Here is a 27,174-nt window from a genome sequence, read left to right as displayed (position 1 = left end):
GTTTGCTGATATATCTGAAACACCCAACAAAATATAGAGTAACTTCTTGCTATTTATAAACATTGAAAGTGTTTAATGAATAGTTATGAACCCTAATATTTCATCCTCTCTTTAAGCCATTTTAATCTAGCTAAGTATATTCTCATTGACCTATGCCTAATGGATAAATAAATTACTTAGATTTTTCATCAAAGCAAGAATTACTCCTTTATTTCTCTATTGCATTTTAAAACAACTCTGTAGTTATGAAATTTCTATGTTTTCAGTTATTTCCTACTCATCACTTTCCTCATCCCCTAAGTCCACATTATTCTCTTATATATTCTACACCTGACCCCTACATAAAGGCTCCTGTTACATCATTTCCACATGTTACAACAGAGTCTACATGAAAGATAGGCATCATCTAGCTTGCCAATTCAGATTGATTAGTAGATGTGACTGAGGAACTGCATTAAGGAGGGTTCTGGTATAATTCTGAGAGCATGCTGTATTTGAATAGTGATGCCTGCCATGGAAGAGGTAACGGTGTCAAGTCATTCCTACTCTGACCTTTCACTGGCTCATACATTTAAAATAGCCAACTCCTTCCTGGTGCCCAGGTTTTAGCTGTCTCTTCAATATCTTTAATATAAACGTTTTATACCACTCTTCTTCAAAAATATTTTTATCATGTTTCTCATCCCTTATTCAATAATTCATAATGACTCACTATTATCATCAAGTTCAAGACATATATTTAATCTAAATTCTAGACTGACAAATTGCTGGACCCTACATTCTCAGAGATTTAATCATTTATGTTTTCCTTTCCCAGAATCCCTGCTCTCGCCAAAGGATCTGCCTGTTCTCCTTGTATGCTTTGCTCAACTCTGTCTATGTCTCTTCACATGATGCTGCAAAATGACTGTCCTTCTTCTCCTTGCCAACCACTTCCTTTATCTCTCTGAAAAGTGAAGAAACTTTTTAATACTAACCAAACTTGACAGATCACACCTCCACTGCCTTGCTCCTATGTTCAGCCTTTTTATTTTTGCACGTTTTAATATACAAATATCGAGTTGCATCCTAAACAAGGCTGACCTACACATGATATGTACTTGTGTTCCTTACCAGCAGTAGGGTCAAGGTTTAGCATATAGAGGGGGAGAGTGCATACAGACATAGACCGAACCAGAAGTGCCTTCCCCTTCTGTTCAGAGCACTACAGACATACTTAGCAATGGCACCACATGGATTTGTGAACTAGAGGTGACCATGGATTGGCAGTGGTTCAACTTCAGAGCCAGGTGTCTAGAAACTGCAATGTCTGTGAGTTAAAACAGACTTGTATCCATCAATTTCAAATTCTTGGAAACAGTCAAGGCTGGTTCGAGAAGAATCATGGGAAATATCTCACTGCAAATAATTGGAGCTCAGGTGTCCAAAAAGGCTTAAGAGTTTAAAATGTGTGCTACTTTCTCAAATCCATCCAAACTCTTTTCAGATCTGCCAAAGGTACTTATCCTCTTCATGCACTTAAGCACTGAGGCACTCTGTAGTTGAAAATGGGGGCAGCTGTGGAGTTCAAGATGACAAAGCCCAGGCTGACCATAATTTTAGAATCCAAAAACTGGAAGTGTTTTGTGGCTGCTCACCTCAAAAAGAGCTCTCTAAATCTTATCTAAACTGCCCTCCTCTCCTGGAGACACTCTTTCCATCCAGACCAGGAAAGCCATTATGAATCTGAGCCCTTAAAGAATCATTCAAAACGTACTGAGCACCTATAATATGACAGCCATGATTCAAGACTTGGGGAATTTAGAGTCTAATAGTATAGTATAGACAGTCCTATAATTAGTATAGTATAGTATAGACAGTCCTATAATTAGACAATTTCATTTAAATAATATAGATCTGACATAAAGTATGAACAAAGGACAAAGAAAAAACACAATGGTGCATTTAACCCAGCCTGAAGGATTTAAGAAAAGAATACCACCTCAAAAATGTGATATTCTAACTGGAATTTTACATTTAAGTAGGATTTCACTAGGTGAAAAAAGATAGCAGGATCAGGGGAAATGTGTTTATGTGATTATGCTTAATTATGAAAATACAAAAAAGAGACAAGACTCACCTCCTTCAGAATATTACAATACTACTGATGAGATAAGGTATATCTAAGAATAAATTAATACAGGTAAAAATGGTTCTGATAAAAACTTTAGGAGTTCAGAAGCAAGAGGCAGAATCGAAATTAGGTAAAGTGTGTTAATTAGTGTGACACATTAAGTAAATTGTAAAATAAAGGCAGAAGTTTGGTGCAGAAAAATATTGGGGTAGTATAAGCCAGGGAATGGAGATGGAAAGATTTAAGAAATGTTCAGGACATATGAAAAGTGGTATTGAAATTGAAATATAAGATGTCCTCAGGAGAATAGTAGGGAAGCAGTTTCAAAAGGCCAGTTGGGCCCAGCTTGTAGCTAATCTTGACTGTCAAAAGAAAGTCACTGGACTTTGCAATGTGGATAATGGAAAACATGTTTTTTTTCAGTGCGACAGTAAAATGATCAGTTTTGCATCATATAGGAGTACCCATGAGAGAGAAAGTATATCGAATACATTGAAACTAGGAGGAGATGGGATTGGTGATATTGTTTTGGAAGGGATAGCTTGCATCTAGGTGAGAAATGAGAAAGGAAACAATAGTGAATTAAGAAAAGGAAAAGAATGTAAGAAATGTTGCAGGGCATAACTGACAGAACTGCAAATAGCGTACATTAGTCTTCAGATTGTTTTCATTTCAGGGGGAGGGCCTCTCTTTTTGTTTTTGCACACCTCTGACTGCAAATGGCCCCTAGACATAGTATATTGTAATTACTCAGTTAACAATAAAAGAGCTCTTAACTTGTTCATCTCTAAAGTTGGTTTCCAAGCCACTGCTCCAAAACTTCAATTTCTTTTACAAGAACTTAACAAACATCAGATTCCCTCCACCCTTTGTGATTCAACCTCATAGAGTTGTCCTGATAAGATAATAAACTATATAATGTATCAACATAATTGGTGCTTACACATTATTGGTGCTAAAGTTTGTATGCCTGAGTATGTCCTCCAAAAGTTCATGTGCTGGGAGCTTGGTCCCTGGTGTAGTAGTGTCAAGGTGATGTAATCTTTAAGAGGTGATTCCTAGTAGAAGGTGATTAAGTCATGGGAGCACTATATGCCTTCAGAATAGATTGATGCTGGTCTCCTGGGTTAGTTCTCAGAAGAGTGGCTGTTATAAGCTGAGACTACCCCATGCACTTAGCTTCTTATGCATGTGGCCAGTTTCCTTTCTGCTTCTCCACCATGTTGTTACAAAGATAGCATTAGGATGCTTAGGATGCTGGCTCCATGATCTTGAACTTCAGAACTGTGAACTAAATAAACCTTTTTTTTAAAAATAAAGTACTCAGTCTTGAGTTTTTGTTATGGCAGCAAAAAAAAAATGGACTAATATAATTAGTATCATTAGTGGAGTTCTTTGTATCACTGAGTAAAGATTCATTAACGATTCATAAAAAGTTCATCTCGGTAACTGAAACAAAGTTCTTAGCTCTGAGCATCACGTCTACTTCTCTTTGAACTTGGCACACAGAAACAGGCTGGGGATAGGAATTCTGGATGGGCTATTATGGAGGATTCTACCCACCAACTGATTTTCTGCTGTATACTGAGCATGGCTGAAGACATGGAAGATTTCCAAAATGTAACTGTTATACCCCAGAAGCTTAGAACCCATTTTGTACTATAAAATTAATATATGCTCTGATAAGTGGATGCTAATCCATAATGGGGTGGGGGCATGAAATGAGTGGAGAAACTTTGAATGGGGCAAAGAGGAGAGGGGAAAGGGGCATTCAGGTAGGAAAGATAGTGGAATGAGATGAACATCATTACCCTAGGTACATGTATGAAGACACGAATGGTGTGACTCTACTTTGTGTCCAACCAGAGAAATGAAAATTGTGCTCCATTTGTGTACTGTGAATCGAAATGCATTCTGCTGTCATGTGTAACAACTTAGAACAAATAAATAAATTTAAAAATTAATATATGCATGGACTACTAACCAAGATCAACCAAGGCTGAAAAGGATGATTCACATTTTGAAATATACAGAACAACAGAAGAAGGCTTATGTGTTCATCCTTCTCTTCACCACCTACTATGGTCAATCCTTATCAAATCTCTGACTAAGCTATCATGGTTCTTGAAGGCTGATTATAGCTTCAACTCCTTTGTTTCTACCCCACACTAACCCAACACATTGCTCTTGGCTCTTTGCTTTTACTTTACAGATGCCATGGTTGTTTCACAAAATCTAATATTAGCCCTACCATTCCGGTCAGCATCACCCTTTCTTTATGATATTTGTGGGACCTAAAGATGAACCATATGGACAAGAACTTTATACTCTGTTATTGCCCTTTGCTGACACTTCCAAACAAGTTAATTGTCTGTTTGCCTTCCTGTAATTACTTTAATTACATGCCATTAGTGACCACTAATAAATGCAAGTGTGCTTGATTTTTATAAACCTTACTTTCTCTACCCGTCTGCAGAACTCCTACAAAGCCTTCCCATGTGTTCAAAATAGAAAGGGAGGCAAACACACACATTGACATTTAACCTTTGGGGTTAAAGTGAAAAGTAAAAGATAATTCATGAATGGGGTAATTGTGTTCCCCTGCTTCTGACACTGACCAGCATTCCCTTCATAGTGGTTACATATATATGCCATGTGTTCATTTATAAGACAGCAAAAGTTAAAAGGGGTTGAGAAATAAAAGCTGCCTAATTGCTGCTATTATCTCAACTCAAGGAGAGAATTGCTGGGTGATATTATGACGATCGAAAAACCATTGAAGATTTTATTGATGGAACACTTTGGCTCTAACTTCAAGTCACAGAAAATGAAGGTCATAATTTCAGTTTTTATGAGCACCTTAGTGGGCATTTACATGGAAAAAGATGAAGTATGAGGAGACTAAGTCAATATTCTCCCTGCCACAGTTTTCTAGATTATGTCCCTTTATCTGATACCAAATAGTTTATCTGGTATTGTTTTTTGGGCAGCTTTACGAATGAAGTCAATTGCAAGCTCAAGAAAACGAGATGTATGAAGAATGACTAGTTAGCTGCTGTCAGAGTGTCACTCAACCAAATAATGAAAAAAAAAATATATAGGCAAAGAAGTCCAATTCTGTGGCTACTGGCAGTTCAGATGCTTCCAACATTAATTACAGTAAATTTATTTCTAATGATTATAATATTCTATTTTCTAAATATAATATGATAATTTTAATTCATTATGACTGGAATTTGTGGCTTGAGTTTTTTTCTTGTGGTGAAATAGGTTATTGTAGGCCATTGTTGACCATTTCCTGCTGTGGACTAATAGCAAAGCTTGAAAGGTAGCTGGCCACAGTTGGATTCTCTTGTCATGGAGGGGCATTTTTTTTAAAATTTTTATTATTGGTTGTTCAAAACATTACATAGTTCTTGACATATCATATTTCACACTTTGATTCAAGTGGGTTATGAACTCCCATTTTTACCCCGTATACAGATTGCAGAATCACATCGGTTACACATCCACTGTTTTACATATTGCCATACTAGTGTCTGTTGTATTCTGTTGCCTTTCCTATCCTCTACTATCCCCCCTCCCCTCCCCTCCCATCTTCTCTCTCTACCCCATCTACTGTAATTCATTTCTCCCCCTTGTTTTTTTTCCCTTTCCCCTCACTACCTCTTATATGTAATTTTGTATAACAATGAGGGTCTCCTTCCATTTCCATGCAATTTCCCTTCTCTCTCCCTTTCCCTCCAACCTCTCATCCCTGTTTAATGTTAATCTTCTTATCATGCTCTTGGGGGGAGCATTTTAATGAGTCTGAAATGAATGGCTCCAACCAAGTCAACCCAACAAGGTAGAATCAATGACCCCAGGTGTTCCAAATTGCTAATATACACAAGTTATTAGCACAGGATTGACAACATAATTTACATGCAGCTTCTGGTACAAGTTCATATGGTATTTGAAAACTCATCCTTTCAGAGGAAACAAACAAACCAACCCTCCAAACCAAGTAATATGTAATGAATTCCAGAAAAAGGATATACTTTCATGAAATTTTGGAACTATCCAATTTGTGAATCTAGCCAACAAGTTTTGGTTAAATAAAATCATATTTTGGTGAAAATAAAACATATTTTATATTATGAAATGTCAGTTTCTGATTCATCTATTTTATTCACACACCATTAATCTTTAATTGTGCAATGTGATCTTTCTACATGACTACAAAGTATTATTGACTCTTGCTTGTTCAAATATAAACATATATTTTGCATGAAAGATAGATTTGTACATAAAGATAAGACCTGCCCAAGACCTCCCAGACAAAGAAGGGAGGTGAGGGTGTGCCCAGAGTGTAAGTGGATCAGTCAGAAGAAAACTATGGAAAATAGAAGAAAAGTACTTTTGAACTGGGGTAAATGGGATGACCTTAATAGAAGAAAAAAACAAATCAGAGAGCATGCCTGGGGTGTGTTAGCTCCAGTCTACATTCTCCCTCACTCCTGTTTCCAGTATTGGTTTCCTAAGTGACTTCAATTTTTTATGAGGGGGAACAGGAACATAAGTATGGTTGTAAACTGGGCCTAGAGAGGTGGGATAAACAGTATAGAATTCTAAGCTTTTCTTCTCTTTAGCACTGATTTGTGTTTCATTGAACCTGAGAATAATGTATATCAAGTTCTTTATCTAATAAAATAAAGTCCATCTCTTTTCATCAAATAAAACTTTACATTTTAAGATCGTAAAAGTGATATAGAATTATCCTGAAATGAAACCTCCAAGTTAGCAAGAGAAAGCTCTTTCTAACCAGATCCTAACTTTTCCATTTCATTTCTCTGCCAACCTTCCTATGAAATCCATTCTTCAACTAATCACCAGAATTAAATAGAGCTTAGTGAATGGAGGAATGAATGAAGTGCCAACACCTCAACTATAGAGTTATCTTCTGTCTCTCTGCCACTGCTTAGAGTACTTTAGTTATTGCTTCTGAAACATGCCCAAATATCCTTCAAGATCCAGAATAAACCTCCCCTGTAACACATGTTTTCTCTACAATCTTTGTTCTCCCTGTGTTCTGTACAAAACCCCCACTTTAGCCCCTCCATTCAGCAGCATGGTCATGTACGACTTAAGGAAGGCATTCCTGTGTCCTTTCTTAGTTCCCTTCCAAGGATGTTTAATAAATAAAAAAACGAATAAAACAACATAGAAGCATTGTTAGACTGTTCAAAAGGGAAGGAACTGAAGCAAGGGTAATGAATATATAATCCCAAGCTTTGAAGATAGGAATCTTTGCAAAAAAATTCATGAATAGAAACTAATTTAACAAAACATTCTAAGAGCTAATTTCAAGCAAAATAAAGTAATATGATGATTTGACTTAGAAGAATCTGGGATGCTCTCAGTTTTCCTGTCTCTCACCCTCTACCCCTCAAGTGAATTGTCTGACCTGCTGTCCTCCTTACCTGGAATTTCATGGTCCCTTACAAAGGTTTAAATTATGAGCATTTGTGGATTTAGAAGTAAGGAATGAGCATCTAGTGGCTTTTCAACTAGTGTTTAGGTTGCCTATACAAACATATGATCTGCCAACAAAGGAAGTGATTAAGGATATAAGATGTACAAAAATGAAAATCAAATATCCTGCCAAGGATCCTGCAGTCAGAGTGCGCTAGTTGAAACAGAGTGTTCAAAATATTCTGTGTGATAGGTCTTAGATGCTATAGATTTATGTTCCTCATCTGAAAAATGGGGATAATACTTCATAGGGAGGTTATGGAACATAAATAAGATTATGCATGTAAATAACTGAGCACAATGCCCGGCACACATACAAGTTCAAATATATTGGCTATGATTATGATTATGAGTCAGGCATTTTTTAGCTTAGGTAAAAATAGCCTTTCTATTATTCAACAAACTAACTGGATGTATACTACTGACTTGGCACTTGTCAGGTTAGGCTCTATTACACAAGTCACAAACTGCCCCTCATCTCAGAAACTCAATACCACAAAAGCTTGTAATCTTGCTCATGGTTTCAGGTCCAACAAGGGGTCAATAGAGATTCTGCTCCACATAGTCACTCATGATCTCAGATAATGGAAACTCCTTTATCGTGAAGCTACACCATCTAGAAGACATGCCTGTAGAGTACCATGAAACTATGCTGTATAGTCATATCATAAAGTCATTAAAAACTGCATCTGGGCTTTCACTCTCTGCAAAGAGCACACAGATCACTTTCTTCACAGAGCATTGTCCAGAATTTGTCATAGCACCTGCCTAATTACAAAAAGGCCTAGGAATACAGGGGGCAAAGGGATCATCTGCTGCTCATTACTGCCTTTGCCTAAATACTCTATTTTGGGAAAACAAAAATGATGACAACTGAGTTTGCATGTAGCAACTGGCATAGGTATTAAATGGCTTTAATTAAGCCAACACCTACTAAAGTGATGCTACATAAATGAGCATTTCATTGAGGTCACATAAGATTCTTTGAGAAGCGTCATATTTTAAGAGACATTTTGGAGTCAAGGTAACATCTGCTGCAAATATATATATATATATATATATATATATATATATATATACACACACACACACACACACACACACACACACACACACACACATATTCCTAAGTTTAACACTTAATGCCACATGGCTCTTGTGCAATAAAGTTTGCATTACTTAGAAATAAAAATGTTGGTAGTTTGTTTATAGTAGTTCTATGGGAACAAAGAAGAAAGCTCTCAAGTAGTGGGCAGACATTCTACAACTAATTAGGCTATTTATCCTTCAATCAACTTCTCTGAATAGAAAGGAGAGAGGCTTCTGGCTAAGTCCTTCTGACCCCAGTGGCAGCAGGGAAGGCTTGTTTTCCTCATGGCTCAGCCGTAAGCCTGCCTCAGGCGGCCCTCAGCTTTTTCCAGACTCAGTTCACCTCATGGGCCTGAAAGCAAGGCGACAAGCTGACAGGAACGAAGCCAGAATTCTTGGCCTTCTCTTCTGCCTCATGAGCCAAGGGAAAGGAGGCCACCTTCCCAGGTCCAGTCAGCTAGGAATTAAGCCTCCTCCTCCTTGTCTCTTCCTTTGCCCTTGCCAGACAGCCTGTGGACAGCCTTCCCAGGCTTCCGGCTTTCCCAGCCAGCTGGGGAAGGCATGGCCTCTCCAGATCCACAAGCTCGCCAGCAAGTTTTCTTTCTTTCTATGCACAAGCCAGAATAGGAAGATTACAAAGCCACCATTACAAAATGGTCACTAATGGGTAGCTTAAGAGACCAACAGGGAAAAGAAGAGTTTGGGGGTTAAAGAAAAAGGGGGAAAAAGTTGAGTTTCTAGCAGTATAGTCATGATTTTTCATAGTTTTCTGACAATCAGAACAAACGTTTTCCTTTCAGGGGACCTCAGGCAGGCTGGCAGACATGTTTCTGAAATCTGTTCAGAGCCACATGTCATTAGCTTTCCTTTATAAGAAGCTTTCTTTTTGAGCATTAACCCCAATTCTCTAATGCATAAAAAATTCAAGTTCATACTTTATGAAGAGGCACAAATGTTAGTACCAAATCTCTATTTTACATACAGATATCCTGGGGAAGGATGAGAAAGCAGCCGGAGATGCTCTTTCCTTCAGACTGTTTAATGAGCACCAAGGGACTTGAGCGTGATGACCGGATTCAACCTGTGATGTGGATCTTTCCAAGGTTGGCCTTGGTGTCTCTTGGCCCTGGGACCTCCCTGGCTCAACCACAACTCACACCATGGTGCTGACTCTCTGATTTGGCCTGGTATTCTCAAGGGTCTACTGGGTTCCACAAATCCCAGGTCTTATCCATCACTGGGTTTGGACCCAAATCAAAGTTCCTTCTACAGCAGCCAAGGGAAAGGGCCCAGTGATTAGTAGGTACAGCAAGCTGTGACTGTGAGGCCACTGCTTCTTCCGATGCTTGTCCCCATCCCCAAGGCTGCCAGTAGGATTAGCAAAAGATTTTTTTCCCCCTCAGGCTCATCTGAGGTAGAACCCAAATCTTTCTCTTCCCACAAACACCATGACTCTTACAGGAACAGGGCATTGTCAAACTTTATTCACTTACATTTTCAAATGCTAGGTTAGCATTTGAAAGGTTAGACAAGGGAAAAATGTACTCCTCAGCTCTCTCCAGAGAAATGTATCTTCATTTACTCTTTGTCTATAGAACTAAGCAACCAGGTAAGTAGTCCTTGACAGAACCAAAGCACATTCAAGCTATAAAAGTGATTCGACCTCCTACCTTACACTGCAGAGTTCAGTTCCAATCATCAAATCGACATTTTCCACTTTAACAATTTTCAGATCCATTCTTTACCTAGCTCTCCCTTATATATGTGTGTCTCATTTAATTCTCCATTCCACTTAATTATATTAATGTCATTGATATTTTCTAGGTGATGAATTTGAAGTTAATAAGAAAGCAAGAGACACAGATCACAAGATCAATGTCATACAGATTATAAAAGATGGAAGCGAGATTGACTCCACGTGTCTTTAGCTTCAAAGCCCCAGTTCTTTCTACTATATCAAGGCACTCACATTCCTCCAATACAACCCTGGGGCCATTTTGGATGGTGGAGAATAATAACATGGTTAGGAAACAGGCAAGATTCTAGCATCCTCACTATCTCAGATTTGTTTTATAGTTTTTATATATTTGGTTTCCATAAAAGATTTTCCTTTAAAATAAGAAAAGTTGGAACACAGTATGCTATGCCATTTGGCATCCTATTTCTGACTTCCTACTTAGGAAAAAAATAAGAGCTAAGAGAGCAATGCATAACTGCCAAGGTATCTTCTAAGGATAAAATTACTCAACAATCTTCTGTTAATTGCCATGATTACCATATTAACTTACTAGGCAATCAGAGATGATACCCTATACTCCCCAGTGGCCCCAATTTTGTCTCGTAGGTCAAAATATTAATTAAGAAATATGAGAATAGCTAAGTTTCAGATTCTTTTAATATCTTTTCTGTTTGGGAGAAAATATCAAATTGCCCCCACTCTTGGGGTTTAGAAAGGATGGTCTGATAATGAGGACAAGTGAAATTGTTTCTAATCCTAATGCTGCCAATAGTGAGCAGTGCAACTTTGAGTAAAACATGCCATTTTGGGGGTGGCAGTTTTTAAAATTGTTGTCTATCTCTAACACAGTCTGATTTCTCCATACAATAAGGCTCTCCAAAGGAATAGGATGGTAGAACTCACCCCAGTGTCTGTTCCAGTGGCACTTTGGTTCCTTTAAGGATGTATAAAGCAAAGTCAAAGTAATGTGATCTCAAAATTCAGCTGTCTTAAGTGACTCCCCATCAGTCATAATTGCATTCTGTCTGTCTGATGCTCTCACTTAGCTTTGCTTTCCAGTGATAAAAATTTGTGCCTTTATTCTTTTACTGCACTTTCTTTTTCTTCTCTCCTCTCTCTCTGCTCCCTTTCTTTCTCCTGTTAATTCTTCAGGCTTTTCCCTCTCCAAGGCTCCTCCTCTCTCTGTGTGTCTGAGTCTCTATCCAAGTGTGTATGATATGTGTATGTAGCCTGACAAAACTGTCTCCTTGGGTTGGCATATTTCAGAAACTGTCCCCCTTTCTTCTAATGCACTTTTGTTAAGTTTGGGTGTTACTCTGGGGACTTTAACAGTCATGCCCAGTACTCTTTCTAGGAAAACACCTAATAAAACTGAAGGAGCAAATCAAATGAGCAGTTTAACTCCTCCCACCAGGCCCAGCCCTACTCTGCCTCCTGCCAAGCCCACTCTCTACTGCCATCTCATGGTGAATCAGCCTCTTTCTGAGAATTAAACTTTCAGTTGTGAAGACCCCCATAAAAGTAGACATAAATTATAAAGGGTCATGTGTGCTAAAGCAGCAGTCTTTTCTCATAGATCAGTTAGGACATGGAGGATTAGTATACCTCTGAATATTTTCATATGAATCACTGAATAGTTGTAAGTTTAAGCAAAGTGTATATCAGAACTTTCAAAAAGTAACAAGTAAAAGTGACTTAATCCAAAAATAAGTCCTGGACTAGAAAATCCCACCTTTTGCGGGATAAAGGGATTAGTTAAAACTAGAATCTTAGAGATATATTTACAGGGAATAACCTAACTGACTCCACGGGTTAAGCAATGCTTTCAAGACAAAGACTATGACAGGCTCTGAGTATCTCAAGGAGTCTATAAGGGCATTCACAGTCACTATGAAGTCCATGCACTGTGCAGCATCCCTATGTTTGCATGGGGCTGTGTGCTTCACTGACCCTGTCCTTCTAACATTCACAACGCAAAGCAGTCACTTGTCCCAGTCAATTGACAGCCTCTCGTTGGCATTTCATTGCTTCCTGTCTCTTGTCCATCAAAATCAGCATTATTTCCCTCCATAGACACCCTACAACTTGCCCTGCTGTTTGAACTGTCCACCAGACAGGACCCTTTTTTTTAAAGAGAGAGAGAGAGAGAGAGAATTTTTTTTTTAATATTTATTTTTTAGTTTTCGGCGGACACAACATCTTTGTATGTGGTGCTGAGGATCGAACCCGGGCCGCACTCATGCCAGGTGAGCGCGCTACCGCTCGAGCCACATCCCCAGCCCAGACAGGACCCTTATAGTAGGTATATTTGATTATTGAAAGAACACAATTTACATTCAATGAAATTTGAAAACACCCTGTGAAAGATTTTCATTGTACAGCATACAACAATCTGACCTAGATTTTTATTCAAACTGTATGTTTTAAGCTGTGCTTTTATTATTTATTTTCTTCCTGTTGTATTTTTCTACTTTGACAAAGAGAGCTTCAAAAATAACAATAAAACTTGAATTTTGATCCATACTAAATAAAGAATCCAATCTGAAGTTCATTGGTTTAGACAAAGGGGAATGAAAGGAATGGAGAGGGATGAGAATAGGAAAGACAGTAGAATGAATCTGACATACCTTTCCTATGTTCATATAGGAATCCACAACTAGTGAAACTCCACATCATGTACAACCACAAAAATGGAAAGTTATACTCAATGTATGTTTAATATGTCAAATCACATTCTACTATCACGTATAACTAAAAAGAACCAATAATTTTTTTTAAAAAGAATCCAATCTGAAACATTAAATAGTCAAGCACATCTAACACCATTTTGAAGCAAAAACCAAGATTAGATTAAATACTCCCCAAGAAGAATGAATTTCAAATTTAAATCAAATAATAGTGTAATTCCATACAAAAGATGCAATAGCAAAATATCCATGCCTTACTGTTAGGAGTCTGGGGCTTCTCCTGGGTTCCACGCTGCCAATCTATGACCAAAAATCCAGGACTCTGCATTCTACAGTAAATGGGAAAAAATAAAGATGATAAAGATATTAAGATGGCTACAAAGACAGTGAAAATGTGTTGTATATAGATTACTAGAGGAGGAGAAAATAAATTGAAATTAGACTCATAATTCCATTATATTTAAGCAATTCCAGGCCTTCAACCAAAAACATTTCTTCATAGAAAGCCAGTATGTAAGCCAACAGCCTTGTACAGGTCTTGACAGAGCATGAGGCACACTCTGGGCACACAAGACTGCCAGGTGGAACAAGGAATGGAATGGAGACACACCGAAGTGCACAGTAACAATGCCATTTCCTTGCAAGTGATTCTGATTAGTTCATGGAAAAATCCTATTGTGGTCAAAGTGTGTCTATAACCTTTGTTGATCTCTCTTTTAACTTTAGATACAACAGATTACAAGATTTATCTAGAATTTAGTTAATAGGATTTTGTTTCCAATGCATTTGTATTTACATGTCTTGTATTTATCCCATATCTTAGGAGTTTCCATTTATCTACTTATAGTACAGATAAAGCATTTGCTTATTGAAAGATTTTAAATTTAAAAATGAATAAATTGAAAGAAAATCTCAATAATGTACTTTTGATATACCAATGTAGGAAGTATCATGAAGGGAATAATAAGTGACTGAATTTGAGGAATATGAGTTATTTAAATAAGAGAGGTTCACATAGATGGGAGATTGGAAGCTGCATGAAGTACTTTTTTGTTAACTTTATCTACAATATGTAGTATAGGAAATGGCATGCACTAAGTACTTGGTAAATAATTTTTTAGATAAACGAACAAATAAACAGCTTCAGGAGAATCTAGCTGTTTAAATGTTTGAACTGCTAGCAGGCATGGAACAGTTTGTGGATCACTGCAGTTCTATTATCTAGCACAGGTCCTTAATCTAGCAGTACTCTGAATACTTGATGAATGTAAACTGAACAGGTTTAATCATTATGACTTAAAAGAATTCTTAAAAAAAAAATTAAGGACATTTTGATGTTCCCACTCTAGCCCTGAAAAGATCTTAAAGCAATTGTTTCAAAAGTCTGGCTTCAGACATGCTATTCCAAGGTCGGGGATCTGCCTTAGGAACAGGCAATAACGGAGTTTACTGCCTGTAGAGAACTCTAAACCCAACTGAAAGCTGATCTGCTTTTTATTACCACCACATACTGACTTTTCTCAATTGTTTCAGTGATAAGCACCCCTCCCCACCAAGCACCGTGCACTATTTGGTACAGCACTGGATTTTTAAAAGTGAAATATTTCTCTAAACTGGGTAAGAATTATACTGATTCAGAATTTGGGGTGACAGACATTTTGTACTCAGATGCCCCAAGAGTTCAAGGGCTGATGGAAAGGAAGATTTAGGAATTTTCTACATGGAAACTCCCAAGGAGTTCTGCACAGGAAGCAGTGAAAGGCAGTCTTGGTCATCATCCTGAATGACTCCCAGTGTGGTGGTGCAGATATGTAAGTGTGGTCCAAAGGAAAGGCTCCTTTCTCTGGCTGGTGTCCATCAGTCGGGGCAATTTCACCTGGGCCATTCAAACCTGGATACTGGATGTTGGTAATTGATCTGTGCTTTCCTGACATTTTTGCTATAGAAAATAACTAAAGAGAAATGCTGCTTCAATCCTTGTACAGCCTATCAATGGCAAGGGGGACAGAATGATTGTGATCAGTAGATGGTCTTATGGGAAGTCCTGCACACTGCTTCGGATCCCTCCCTTTTGCTCCCTAACTGGCTCACTTCATGTCTAGTGGTACCTCTTCCAAGCTTAGCCTTTTGGCTGGCTGTGGGCCTTACTGACCTGTCTCCTTTCTCAGGTCCCCGCACCATTCACTTAAACCAAGTCTATGAGTTCCGGCTTCTCCCTGCTGGCTTCCTTGCTGAGCTGGTGCTCAGGGTTTAAGCCATTGTGTCTCCAGACCATCTTATTCCTGTTTGATTGCAATGGTTGAAATGCTTAGTAGGATGGTTTTCACTAATACTGTTAACTCAGGACAAATTTGGTATTACAGAAACAACTTCAATGATTTCCAGTGATGGAAATCACTTTCAGCTGCAAGTACCTTTTCAACAATGAAGAGATATGAATACACACACAGTATTGCATAGGATTTAAATTCAAAAGGAGGACAAAACTGATTTTTGTTGACTCTACTGTATTTTCAACATGGCGATGGAATCTAGTGCAGCAAGTGACAAACAGTGGCACAAGCCTGTTATTTACATAACATGTGTACCAGCCTACGCTTCACCAAGCACTATTACATTAACTGTCTCATCTGAACCTCATAACAACCCCGTCGGCACTCTTTCAATACTACAGATGAGGAACAACACTAAGGCCCTTGCTTCTGCAAGGAAACTTCCCAGAGGACAGAGCTAGCAGTGGAAATGTCCAACCTGTCTTCTTTATAGTTTATCCTCCAGCAGGCACATCTACTAAGTGGCACTGAAGCTTCTGGTTTAGGTCTTACAGAAACACCCCTCTCACTGTGATACAAAACTTCACCAATTTTCTCTTAGCATTCCAGCAGGGAAAGAAAAAAAGAGTCAACATGCTAATCCCAAGCAAGATGTCATGATGTGTAAAAGGAATGTGTAAAAATGCAATCAGGGAGAGAAACAAGGGCACTCCCATTTCCCACCTATGGGATCAGCTCTTATGAGTTCATCCCAAATTCAATAGCCTTTTCATCTTTCTATCCTCTAAATATGCCATTGAGCTAGCACTTTCAAATTACTTTCCCCCATAAATTTGCCAATTTTCTTGAATTCTCAGCCTTTAAATGTTTAATGAGAACTCACTGGGCATGTGGCCTTATGTCAACTCACCTTCTCCAGGCAGCATTTTGTAGGAAGCATTAGCATAAATACCAACATGCTTACATCATAATTACTTTAATTCCCTTAGCCCCAACCAGACCTAGAGTGTGTCAGTCTACACTGATTTCAGGGGTTGGGAATGATTACTGGTCCATGAAACACAAATGATAATAAGGGATTGGAAACTTGGCACATGACTTCTGAAAGGATCCCAGCTTTGCAGAAAGGAGGAAGCAAGGCTCCTACATGGATGCAGGCAAGTCACGATTTTTCATATTCAGGTTCTCATTTCTAAAATGATAAAAATTCTTACGCATGTGAAGAAAAGGGAGCCCTGTACACTGTTGGTGGGATTGCAAATTGGTACCAAAAAACAGTTTGGAGGTTCCTCAAAAACTAAAAATGAACCCAACAATCACACTTCTGGGTCTATATCCAAAAGAACTGAAATTAGTGTCTGGGAAGAGATACATTCCTGCGTTCACTGTAGCACTACTCACAACAGCCAAGGAACTGAAACAATGTGTCTTCCCGCACAGGAATGGACAAAGAAAATGTGATAATATTTACAGCGGAATATTATTCAGATCCCCAAAAGAAAACCCTACCATTTGTGACAACTGGGGTGATCTTTGAGGACATTTTGCTGAGTCAAGTAAGTCAGACACAGAAAGGCAAATACTACATGTCCTCACTTATATGTAGATTCTAAATAAGATGAACTCACAAAGAGTAGAAAGGTGGTTGCTATAGGCCAGGGGTGGAGAAATGGGGAGATTTTGGTCAAGTAGTACAGAATTTCAGTTACATATGAATAAGTTCTGGACTTCAACATATTAACTACAGTTAATAGTAATGTGTTGTATACCTGAAATACAACGAAAAAGTAGATCTTAAGTGTTCTTAAAACTTAAAATGGTAACCCTGCGATGAATTAACTTGGTTGTAGGAATCATTTCAAAATATATATGTATATGAAAACATTTCTTTGAATATGTTAAATGCATATCTTTTTTTATTTGTCAATTATACAACTATAAAACTGTAGGAAAATAAAAATTCATTCTTATCTTCATGTTATTTATCCACAAAAACCTGCAAATATGAACATTTTAGAATTGGAAAAAACAAAATATTATTACAGAGATGTCCAGACCCTTTCCTGGGTTTAGAATAGAAAGTTAGGGGCATTTTGCATTCATAAGTTATAAACAAGTTTTAACACAACTGGAAATGTTGCAAAAAAGTGTCTAGGCAGAAAGAAAGCTATCTGACATGTGGATAATTATTTATACACATACCCACTGCACTGTGGTCTATATTTAGGGGCACATTATTAACAACCAGACAACGAACAGTTGGAGAAGGTTGGGTTAGAGTCCAAGTTTAAATAGTTATAATCTTATTAGAGATATTTCCATTTTTCTTATATAATAGAAATCCAGATATTCATTTGTAAAAGTGTATTTATTGACTACCTACTGTGTGCAAAGAACTGTGAGTACAGAACAGAAGAAGTTCTTGTGTTTATTGACTACCATATTCCAGGCACTGTGCAAAACATGTTTACTTGTGTGTTTGTGAGTGGTAGGCAAGGGGAAAGGAGGTATAGGAGGAGAGAGGACCAGAGAAGACTCCATTTTACTCAGTACTGGGATTCACACATATTTGGCAAACTTGTAGAATTATCTGATTATCTGTAAGACTTCAGAGTTTTCCAATAAGAGTCTTAAATCATAAAAATCCCACTTTGCCTATGACAGTACCTCTTATATCTGTGGGGTAGGGGAATCCATGGAACTGTTACTTAGACTCGTGTTCTGACTTAACTTTACATGAATCCACATACCTGATACTTGTCTATTAAAGGAGGAGAAAGGGTCTTTTGGCAAGAATGAAGAGTGGTTGATGTACCTAGAGAATGGCAAAGGACAGGACCCCACTTTAGCACCTTCACTGTATGAGAAAATCAGCCATAATGCAGTGGTAACAGCAGGTGGTCTACTATGGTGTATACCAGTGGCTCCTCAAACCAACAGTCTCAGAAAAGGGAAAAGCAGACGGGCTTGTGAAATGACATGCTGGCCAGTCTGGGAGTATCAGGAGGCAAGACCCGTGCATGGGGTAGCAGTAGATTGGCGGAAGCAAAGACAACAGGTATTAACAACAATTCCAGAAGCCACATGGAGGACAGGGTAGCAGATTTCCTAAGATAACTGATGCATTTCTTAATGAGCACATATGAGACACCTCTAGGGAAGAAGTGCTGCAGGGGATGAATTTATTATAATAGCATCCAGAAAAAGACTTTTCATCATTTGTGTGATCCTGCAAATGTGTTTTGCATGGAAAATGTATTTTACTTTATATTTCTAAACTGCATGACAATGCGAGTTTATTATCTTCATCTTACTGATAAGGGATTATTAGCTCAGAAAAAAAAATCTCTTCTTCAAGTTGCTATATGAGTTAAATGGTGGCCCTCAAAATATATGCCCAGATCATAATCCCACAATCTGTGGAATTTGGCAAAAGATGTGACTGAATTAAGGAGAGGATGGGCCCTGCTGTGGATTATCCTGGTGGACCCTAAAGGCAATCATGTGCTTTCTCACAAGAAAGGGGGAAAAATAGTTCAGGGATATACCACAGAGGAAAACACACAAAAGAGAGGAGGTAACAATGTGACAAGAGGAGAAGACTGACTGAGTGCTGCAGCCACAAGTCAAGATGTGACTGGAGACACTAGAAGTAAGAAGAGGCAGGGGAAATATTCTCTCTAAAGAATTTTGAGGAACCACAGCTATGCCAACACTCTGATTTCAAATTTCTGGCCTCTGGAACGGTGAGAGAATGAATTTCTGTTTCAAACCATCAAGCCTCGGATAATTTGTTTCAGCAGTCACGGGAAACCAATGCAGCCACACACCTAGTAAGAGGACAAGACTTGATTTAGACCTAGGTTCATCCTTCCTTAAAATCTGCTCCCTTTGGGTCACACTGGAAGTCTCTCAGACACCTTAATGTGCTCTTGGGCTAGATATGATGCCCTCCTGCCCTCTGCTTTCACAGCCACCAACTTCTCCTTGAAAATGCACTGTAAAGGGCTGAGGAATTTTGGAGATCTAACCTATTTTCCTTTGTAAAGTTAAAAGTTACTAGGTATGTTAAGCTTTTAGTAAGACTGTCATCTAGTCAGGACCACAGGAGTTGAGAAGGGAGTTTTGAGATGGGAGTTATGGGCTGAGATGATCAGCAAAAGGTTTATGGAGGAGTAGGTTTTGAATTGTGGAGAAATGGACACATGTGTTTGAATACTTGTAAAGGACCAGGTAGAACATTGTAGGATTTTTGAAAGTTTGAATAATATTTCAAGGGGAAAATTAAAAGTCCCAGAGAGAGTAAACTGTGTGACCCAGTTTGCAATTGAAAATGTTGTGCTAAGATGAAAAACTAATTAATTTAGATCCTGGTTGTTTCTGCTGTTGATATTGAAGAGTGTCATCGTCCCTTGTGTAATCTAAGGTATTCTTGTTTACTTGCTGCAGATCTTTTTCTTTAAAAAAATAAAAATAAAAATAAAGTTCTTCCCACATCCAAGTTCATTATTCAATTGGTTTTGTGGCTGCATCTCCTTGTGGTCAGGCATTTGTTTCCTGTCCACGTGCCTCTCTCAATGCCATCTGTTTTGCTAAGGGATTTAATGAATTACAAGCCAGAGCAGGCACACAGGGGCCAGGAAAGCTGGGTTCTAAAAGAACAGGTTTTCACTTTACTTAAGCCCTTCCCTATCCGATCTAAGGTGAATTACATAATCTTTGCAAGGGATAAAATTACCTGTACTCTTGCCTAACCTTAATGAGAATGAGAAGGGCTTTTATCTATTCATTATAAATAGGATAATCACAATTTGCTGTGGCTTACAGAAATAGGAAAAAAACAGACAAACAAAAAAAGCAAACCACCACAGGTAATGTGTTTTTCATTTTATCTGCAAAGAAAAGAACTTGATAGTTTTAATTTTAGTTCATTATAGTCAACAACTTAATCTCTGATGGCAGAGAAGCAAGAAATATGTTTTATATTTAGGGCAGTAATGGCATTGTGCCCAACTGACACTTATAAGGACTGTAGGAAAGAGGTTCCTCTGAAACATGTATGTGTGTTTCAGCACTGAGAGGAAGGGGCTGAGGTTTGGCATGTGGGGTGTGACATTTGCCTTTAGAATCTCTCATCAGATAACCCATGTGGTACCTGCCTGCTATGAGGCATGGAACTGAGAGCTCTGAGAAGCAGAGGGGTCTAAAGAATCATCTTTGCCTTAAAAGTCTGGTTGGCAAGTTAAGACATAATTTCCTAAATTTTATATAAGAGTTCAAGACAACAAAAATAGCAAAAGCAGGACACATTTAATTATTGATAATTGCTACAGGATGTCAAAGAAGTAAAGAGAGCATATCATATTGGAGTGGTCTGGAAAAACTCCATGACAGTACCAAGATTTGAAATGAATCATGCCAGATGGATGCAAAAGGGAAAAATCAATATCTCAAATCATGTGCCACGACCAAATATGGTATACATTGACTTGAAGAAAATGTACATCTGTAGTATTCTTCTTCCATCACAGGATAAATGTGAGTACACCAACAGAAACAGACATTTTTCCAGTATTTTACCAATATGTCCTTCAAGTTCAAGTCCCTATGTTGAGGATTTATTCTTTGGAGTCTGTTTGTATGTTTGTATTGGCCTTAGCTCATCCCCCTTAAATTAACATATGAGAACCAGATTTTCCATTCCAAATAGAGTGACTCATCCTAGGGCAGAAAGCAATTAAAGTTCCAAAAAGAAGCCTTTTCCAAATATCCTGCACTCTTGGCTTTAACAGGGAGACTTTTCTAATGAGCATTATTTATAATTATCATTATCATCATTAATTTTAAAGCTGGACTCTGGATCCATGCAAGCATAATATCTTTCTAAAGGATCAGATCTGACAGACAAAAATCTCAGATTCTCAGTCTTCCAGATCCAGCCTAAGCATTTGTCCAGCAAACATCACAGAATGCCTACTTCACACCAGGTGAAGTTTCCAGTGCTGCAAGTGCCCAGGGTGGGTGAGTCCAAGGTCTGGGAGTGTGCTGGTGTCGGGGCGACTGTGAGGATACAGAGGATAAGCAAGCAGTCTAATGAAGAAAGGCAATTTCAGACTGCAAGCTGTCTGGTGTGAGGAAGTACTGACAATGTGATGAGTGGAGAGTGACTGTGGGGGTGGCAGAGGTGGGAGTGCAGTGATTTTAGTCAGTGTGATCACTAAGGCTTCTCTGAGAAGGTCGCCTTTGAAGTAAGAACCATGAATGAAGGCAGTGATCTGAAGACCAAGTGAGGTGTGGTCCAGAGAGAGAAGAGCAAGCACAAGGCCCAGGGATGAAAATGAGCTTGTTCAGGGACCAACAAGAAGGCCAGGACCCAGAAGCAGAGGGAGAAGGTTGGTTTTGGAGAAAAGCAAGAAGAAACAGGCAGGAATCAGACCTTTTGGGGCTTTATGATCCTTGAAAAGGGATCAAGATGCCAATTTGAACAAACATCAACAGTGAGTTCTCAAGATCAAGGCAAATTTAGTTGAGTTAATTTCTAGATCATTATATCTGCTGTTGTATGTTAAGATTGGTAACATTTAAAATACTTACATATGACATTTCCCAAAAATACGATGCTTACCCAGGCTAGGATTTTTGTTTACACATTCTGATATTCTTATCATGGTTTAAATAAAAATTAGGGGATTTTTACAGCATATTTCAATACTACCCCTCCCCCCTTCAGCAATATCATCTGCACAAAAATGTGGAAAACAGAAAAAAGTCACAATCACATTAACATAACAAGCTGTCCATTGTCAGTGGCTCCCTTCCTTCTTATTCACATAGAATCATGCAGTGGTTTTAATCAGAACACATATATGATTTTTTTCTTTTTTTTTTTTTAATAAATGTACCCCATCTTCCTTTTTTATTGGTTGTTCAAAACATTATAAAGCTCTTGACATATCATATTTCATACATTAGATTCAAGTTGGTTATGAACTCCCAATTTTACCCCAAATACAGATTGCAGAATACAACAGTTACTAATAGGGCATTATGTAAAAATGTGGATGTGTAACCGATGTGATTCTGCATATATGATTTTTTTCAACATTTCAAAGCCCATTTCAAATATTTTTTATTTTGTGAGATTTGATTATTGGCAGGAAGATTTCTACAGGCAACCCTAAGTAAGCCTGGCCTACCCAGATGCATTGATTACTGTTTGCAATGATTTCCCCACCTCTTTGGCTCAGATCTTCACTTCTTATCAAAACTGGTCTTAGAAAGGACTTGAGAAGAAAAGCAATTTCTGATAAGCAGTAATGAGCCTGACTCCTCCTTACTGAGCTCTCTGGGTATAAAAATTAGATTCTAAGTAATTTCTTAATAATTTCTGAGAATTCACAGGAGGAGAGTTCCTCCTCTTAGTAGAGTGTCATTTGGTTGTAAATGAGGAGACACAGCTGTGGGATGCTAATTAGAAGACTTTAACCTCACCTAACAATTTCTCAACAAAACCTAGAGAACAGGCATTTTTCTCAGTCTCTGTGTAGGAATTTAGAACTCTCTGACTTGGGGATTAATACGAGGATCTAGAGAGTTTAAAAGGTCAATGAGGAAGTTAGAGGAATTGATTTTTAGGAATGGATTTTGTTTCATAAATTCATGTACTATTTAGGAAACTGAAGTAGAAAAACTAAATACAGTAGATTCTAAACACTCTGTGTACTACTTCACATTCCCCCCCCCCCACAGTTATCTCTGTTATCACTGCAAAGATGAAATCATTTTAATAGAATTTCCACCAGAAATTCTTAAGAGAGTCTATCTAGTATTCGTTTAAGTGGCAGGCTTTAGGAAAAAAAGCAAGCAAAAATAGTTTATTTTGAGATTATTTTATGTTTCAAAATTTAAATAATTTCCCTTACAGGTATCACAGCATGTCAAATTTATTATAATCAATGCAAATTCCCATCCTCATCTCCCTTCACCTGTCATTCCCTGATCTTTCCTAATTTGATAAATTGCCACAGACTCATTGCTAAACAAAGCTATGTCTTTTCTTGATTCTCTTATTTCTCTCAAATCATCCAGCATTCAATATCCAATGTATCTGTAAGTCATTCTACAAAAAACACCACATGGCTACAACTAAGATGTTGTTGGAAGTGTTTTCATCTGGAGGTTCAGCTGGAAAGAAACTAATTCCAATCCCTTTCAGGTTATCAGCAGGATTTATTTCCTTTTACTGAGGGGCCTGACTTTTTTACTGGCTATTGGCTGAAGGCTTCTTTCAGGTCACAGAGGCCACCAGAATTGCCTAGAAGCTGTCTACATGTCCTCGCCAGGTAGATGTCTGTATGAGTCCATTTACTTCCTCAAGTCTACAAGAAGAATATCTGACTCTAATGGACCAAACAGAGGCCTTAACACAGGAGGTAGAATTATTGGCCTTATCTGAGGGTCTGCCTGACATATATTGACCAATCTTCCTTCCTTCCTTCCTTCTTTCCTTCCTTCCTTCCTTCCTCCCTCCCTCCCTTCCTCCCTCCCTTCCTTCCTTCCTTCCTTCCCTTCCTTCCTTCCCTTCCTCCTTCCCGTCCTCCTTCTCTCCTTTTCTCCCTTCCCTCTATCCTTCCTTCCTTCCTGTGATTAAATTGCTCTTGTCCACCTAGCTACCTTAGGGAAAGCTTAGGTCATTGATTAGAGACCACTCTTTAAAAAGGTGGTTAGTGCCATAAATTGTTCTCCAATCACTCTGATAACAGTATTCTACACATTTTGTCTTTTTTGAAATTTCCTTTCAGTTAAAAATGCATTCTTATCTTTTGTTTAATTTTTTGAGCTCTTTGTATACTCTGGATATTAGGGCTCTATCTGAAGTGTGAGGAGTAAAAATTTGTTCCCATGATGTAGGCTCCCTATTTACCTCTCTTATTGTTTCTCTTGCTGAGAAAAAACTTTTTAGTTTAAGTAAGTCCCATTTGTTGATTCTTGTTATTAACTCTTGTGCTATGGGTGTCCTATTAAGGAATTTGGAGCCCGACCCCACAATATGTAGATCGGAGCCAACTTTTTCTTCTATCAGATGCAGAGTCTCTGATTTGATATCAAGCTCCTTGATCCATTTTGAGTTAACTTTTGTGCATGGCGAGAGGAGGGGATTCAGTTTCATTTTGTTGCATATGGATTTCCAGTTTTCCCAGCACCATTTGTTGAAGATGCTATCCTTCCTCCATTGCATGCTTTTAGCCCCTTTATCAAATATAAGATAGTTGTAACTTTGTGGATTAGTCTCTGTGTCCTCTATTCTGTACCATTGGTCCACCCGCCTGTTTTGGTACCAGTACCATGCTGTTTTTGTTACTATTGCTCTGTAGTATAGTTTGAAATCTGGTATCGCTATACCGCCTGATTCACACTTCCTGCTTAGAGTTGCTTTTGCTATTCTGGGTCTTTTATTTTTCCATATGAATTTCATGATTGCTTTATCTATTTCTACAAGAAATGCTGTTGGGATTTTGATTGGCATTGCATTAAACCTATAGAGAACTTTTGGTAATATCGCCATTTTGATGATGTTAGTTCTGCCTATCCATGAACAGGGTATATTTTTCCATCTTCTAAGATCTTCTTCTATTTCTCTTATTTCCCTTTTCATCCCCTTTTGATACACAGATTAATGAGAAATATGTTATTTATTTTTCCAAACACTCAAGGGACTTTTCTATATATCTATATATCTTTCTGTTACTGATTCCTAATTTAATTTCACTGTAGTCAGTGAATACATTTGGTAAGTTTTGAATCTTTTTTAAATGAACAAGAGCTGTTTTATGGGCAGAATACTGCCTTTTTGGTAAATGTTCAATGAGCATTTGAAAAGAACATGCATTCTTCTCTTATTGGGTAGAGTCTTATGTTAATTAGGTCAAATTTGTTGGCATGTTTACTATTCCTAATGTTTTTCACCGCTTCCTATACATCTAGATCTCAGCTCTCATCTGGTACCTGCCTCCTTCTTTTTTCCCTTCCTTCTTTCCTTTTCTGAGAGATACTTCTGCTGGGTATAAATTCAAAACTGACAGTTCTGTTCTTCAGTACTTTAGAGATATTACTCTTTAGTCTTTTGGTTTGCAATGCCCAGTGAGAAATCTGAAGTCACTCTCATCTATTTTTTGCTCCTTGTATTTACAGTACCTATTTTCCTTTGGCTACATTTAAGATTTTTCTCTTTATTACTTGTTTTAAGCAATTTGATTATAATATGCCGTACTTTTCTTTATGTTCTTTTGCATCAGGCTCACTGACTTTCTTGCAACTTTGAGTTTTAAATTATCATCAGATTGCAAGTTTTTACCCATTATTTCATCAAATAATTTTTCTATGCTCCTTCCCTTTTATAATATATGAAGTCCAATTATATGAGTCTGCATAAAATTTTCCTGTGTGTTTCATTTTGTTTAGCTTCTATTGCTCTATCTTCAAATTCACTTATCTTTTGTAATCTAGTATCTAATTTTCTGACAATCTCTTTTTAAGTAGTTTTAAATCTCAGACAATTATATTCATCTTTGTAAGTTTGTTTTTTTAAAATATATTTCATGTTTCTCCTTATCATGTTCATGCTTTTAATTTCTTGAGCATATCGAATATATTTATAATACTCTTTAAATATCCCTATTTGCTTATCTTTTATTTATGCCTTTTATGATATTTTTGTATTGATTTTTTTAACCTAACAGTGATCACATTTCCCCACCACTATGCATGTATGAGTAAACTTTATCTGATGCTTAGTTTTTGAATTTTATATTTTTGAATGCTGGATATCTTTGTATTCTTTTAAACATGTTTGAGCTGTGTTCTGGAGCTCAAAGCCTGTTGATAAGCTTTGTTATGGGAGACCACAGCAGTCTTTAGGGATAAATTTTGGTTGCTATTAAGGCAATACAGTCCTGAGTACTTTACCCAATGCCCTTTGTATTATGAGGTTTTTCCATTTTGGCCAAAAGGAACAGACATTATTCCCTGTCCTGTGTGATCTCTTGGGATTTTTTTTTCCTGCTTCCTTAATGGTTCTTTCTCAAGTTGTAGGTAGTTTCCTTGTATCCTTGTGCTGTTAAAAAATTTAACAGAAGACTTGATGAGATGATTCTGATGCCTGAAAAGTTTGCTTTCTCTCTTTCCTCTCTGTTATTTTACCCTGCCGATTTAGCCACTTTGATCTCTTTGAATTCTCTAATCAATTTCGCAAGTATAGGGAGATTACTGCCTGTGGAAACTCTTATTTATTTATTTATTAGGTGTAGATGGACACAACACAATGCCTTTTTTATTTTTATGTGGTGCTGAGGATCAAACCTGAGTCGTGATCATGCTAGGGGAGCGCTCTACCACTGTGCCACAACCCCAGCCCCTGTGGAAACTCTTGAGAAGTTAGCTGAGACAATCCCAGAGCTTACCTCATTGGTCTCTTTTCTTTCAGGTACAGCTGTCCTGCACTGCCTATTGTCCAATATCTTAGCAATGTTGTTTCATACATGCCATTATTTTTTAAAGTTGTTTAAAATGAGTGCAAAAATGTGAACTCTGGTCCTTCTTCATTGCAAGAAGCAGAAGTAAGCTGAGCTCTTTGATCTTCATTTTGAACCTTGGCTGCTACTGGCAGTTTGTTGAACTCTATGAACTCTTCTTAGAATACTTTTAATAAATCCAATCCACATAATGAAAGCAGAGAATAGCAAGGAAATAAATTCTACTGAA

General features: G+C 37.8%; 1 protein-coding gene across 5 annotated transcripts in view; it reads right to left on the bottom strand.

Moving 5' to 3' along the window:
- The window catches only part of Sema6d (semaphorin 6D), a 595,175-nt gene that overhangs the window by 293,181 nt on the left and 274,820 nt on the right, over nt 1-27,174 (bottom strand). For all 5 annotated transcript variants that reach the window (XM_058584774.1, XM_058584776.1, XM_058584775.1 and 2 more), the window contains one exon: nt 13,400-13,470. The gene's annotated coding sequence lies outside the window, so the exon portion shown is untranslated. The remainder of the gene's footprint in view (nt 1-13,399; nt 13,471-27,174) is intronic.

The sequence above is a fragment of the Marmota monax genome, unplaced genomic scaffold (genome assembly GCF_021218885.2).
Source record: "Marmota monax isolate L192 unplaced genomic scaffold, Marmota_monax_Labrador192_F-V1.1 WCK01_AAM20220418_F8-fsc00001, whole genome shotgun sequence".
In the NCBI taxonomy this organism is placed as follows: domain Eukaryota; kingdom Metazoa; phylum Chordata; class Mammalia; order Rodentia; family Sciuridae; genus Marmota; species Marmota monax.
The sequence above is the reverse complement of the archived record's forward strand: the minus strand, read 5'-3'. Positions and strand labels throughout refer to the sequence as shown.